A 3,445-nucleotide genomic window follows, 5' to 3' on the forward strand; every position below is an offset into this window, starting at 1 on the left:
TAATTGCCAGAGATACAGGAGCTCATTCTACCATCCACAGTTGGAAAGGACCTACAGGATCATCTAGTCCAACCATCCTCCCATCACCATCGCTATCACAAGCTACTAAACCATATCTCATAGCTCCTCATCCAGACACCTCTTGAAGACTGCCAGGGCCAGCGACTCCACCACCTCCGTGGGTAGCCCATTCCAGTGCCTCCTACCATATTTCAATCATCTTAGTTATTTAAAGACTAAACTGTGTGCTCAGTCAGGAGGCTTGTGGTTAGTATTGACTCATTTATTCTTCCAAATGTAAACATTTGGAAATTGTTATTCTGGTCTCTCTTACCAAATATTAGTTATATGCGTTTTATTTTAAGGAAATATAATGTGGACATAAGTTAATGCAGGTACACTAGAAGTATTCCAGTGTCTCATGCTGTTTCAGTATGGACTTCCTGCATTGGCTGAACTTGATTTCCTCTCAAAACAGTATTCCCACTGATTTAATTTCAAAAGTAACTGAGTAGGGCCAAATAATAAAAATTAAAACAAACAAACCACAACTGAAAAAAATCTGTCTCCGATTGCCCATTTCCTTGCTTCTGTACCAGAATTTTAATGCATTAATACTATCAGGGAACATCCTAGGACGTTTCTTTTGTTTGTTTTTTTAAAATCACATGCATGAGAAAAACAGAGAGTGAGTAAATAATAAGAACTAGCAATATTCACTGACAACCAGCCCTTTTGTTACTATTTTCCATAACTCACCTCCATTTTTCAACTCTCTCTCAATTAACTCTTGGAAAAATAAACTATGAACTAAATGGTCCAGAGAAAACAATGTTTTACAGATCAGGTTGCAATGGAGGAAAACCTCATTTTCCTCTATTTTTACTGCTAAGGTTTTTCTAAAATAGTTCATTCTACAATATGCCTGTTTCAAGCAGATAGAAAGATATCCCACTACCTGGAGTGGGTTATTATCAACAGAAGGAATCAGCATTCAGTTATCAGGAACGTTTTGTTTTGTTTTTTGTTTTTTTTCTTCCCTTTTGTCCCCTGAATGGATGTTTATCAGAACATATTCTGGATCTATGAAGTTTGGAAACACCCCTTAAGAGCTGCAATGCCTTTACTTGTAGGTAATAGGACATGTTGACACTTTTTAAAAGATGGAATAGGTACATTTGCTAATTCTACAGCTTCATGCATTCCTAAAAGCAGCAATCTTAAGTAAATGAAGACAACTACTATTAAATAGTCTCAGCATGCTGTCCATTCACCTTTTCCTAACAGATCAGCAGATATTTCCATTGTTAATTTGTGTCTTAGCTATTCCAACACAACATGCTTAGCTTAGCATCACAACAAATAATCCAATTTTAAAGAAAGTTGTCTTTCTCTCTTGTGTTAAAAGATAAAGATGAGGCTAACGGACTGACAAAAGCCAGCATCCATTGCAGGGAGTCTTGCCACTGCTAGGAATACATAGCTGATACATGCAGTGCAGTTTAGAACACACCAGCCTTCATCCTGCAAGGACCATACTTCGCACACTTGGATGTTCCTGGCAAGTCTAGAAGAACTAACAGCATTCAAGAACTTACTAATCTGCATAGGAGTAGAATAAGGGCCTTAGTATTCACTATTAAAAAAAAAAAAACAGACAGACTTAAACAACTAGACAAGCAAAAACATCCCCAAAGTCAAACAGAACCAATAAAGACTATATACTGTTCTGGAGTATGTATAGAATGAGCTTTCAGTCAATATACAAAGCCAGAAATTACAATCACAAAGTATTCACCATTTTTCCACTATAAAAAGGCTTTTATGATCGAATGTGGTGACATTTTAGCTACAGTCAAGGAAGTATGAGAACAGAATGCAAAAAAGCATAGTTTATATAATGTTTAAATTATAGGGCAATAACAAAAAAAGAACAGGAAAGGCAACTGAACTCCACGAGAACATTCTATTGCTTTTTAGATGGGAGTCCCTTCCTCCTGTCTTACTAACCAATCTGTTCTTTATTAAGGCAAAGCTTTGCAAAATGGTTTTATCATTTTAGGTATAAAAATATAGCTTTATCTCACACACACTATCTTAGTGTAGTCTAAAAAGGTCAGACAGATATGAAAACTGACCTTTGACAACTTAAGCAGGAATTTAGCCTGCTTCCCTTTTTATATTAGAAGTTAAACATCATGAGAATGTCACCTTTTTTAAAAAACAAAAAAGCTCAACAGATCAGCCCTTAAAAAGAAATGAAAATTAACGCTGGGCTGCCTCTGAGTGAATACAACTATGTCCTACTTATAAAATCTTAGATTGTTCCATGTGGGTTTTTTCTTCGTGTTTTGTTTTGTTTTTTTAACCAATTTGTAAAGCAAAACTTACATTCCAAATCTTCACCAAAAATCAATCCAGACACAAACAGCTAACATCGTTTTCAAACATGATTCATGATTTACCCTTTCTGAACTATATATTTTATATTAGATTTTGAAGCCTTTAGATATATCCAAATTAATGAGTATCAATTTGTTAGAACCATGCTTACCTCTGATTTTTTCCATATCATAATATTGCCAAAAGCATGGTTTAGAAAAGTTATGTATCAGCCCCTCTTCCAAAAACACAAGGTTAGTTTTAAAACTGTGAGCTTCTGCACATTTAAGCCAGCTGACCATATGCTCCATTCATTCATTTACTCATTCTGAAGCCTTGAGATTCACATTTTAAAGCTATTTTTTCCAGAATCCCAGGGGCTATGGAATTATAATTCTAAAATGAAAGCAGACAATATTATACAATCAAGGGATTTTAAGAAAGATGCCAAACACTGCGCCATTACAGAACTGCGAGAAAAGATGAAATGACATTTACCCTTCCTCTACTTCTTTTTCTCTTTACTTTCTTTCCTCCTTGGGCTGCTTCTCCTATGCTCCTCTCTTTTCTCCTTCATCGTTCTCCTCTACTTTCATTTCTTCTGTGCCAAAACTGACCTTGCTGGATTACACAACCAGGTAAGGTTGTGAAGTCCCATCGAACCCCATATAGTTGATCAAGTACAGGCAGTAGGATTGCTAGATACCTTGCTCAGAGTGGATGTCAGAGCAAACAAGATGGCAGATGGATTTATAAGAATTTTGAATTTACATCTATGAAAGTATGGTTAGAAGGAAACTAAGTGACCAGGGTTGCACCTTTCATATCAAGACTACACCCATCTCCCTTCTCATTTGCTTAAGTTTTGTAGAATCTTACAACCAAGACTGTAAAGATTAACAAACCACATAATCCACAAAGTTTGGCATGCAGTGGTTACTCTAAATTGAGCACTCTTTTATACTTAACAATAGTTCTAATATAATCATATTCCCTCCACAGCACTTTCTTCTTTTAATATGGAAAACGGTATTAGTTTTTAATCAGCTTATGTTCTATGGAA

This window comes from Meleagris gallopavo, chromosome 4, assembly GCF_000146605.3.
Source record: "Meleagris gallopavo isolate NT-WF06-2002-E0010 breed Aviagen turkey brand Nicholas breeding stock chromosome 4, Turkey_5.1, whole genome shotgun sequence".
NCBI lineage: Eukaryota > Metazoa > Chordata > Aves > Galliformes > Phasianidae > Meleagris > Meleagris gallopavo.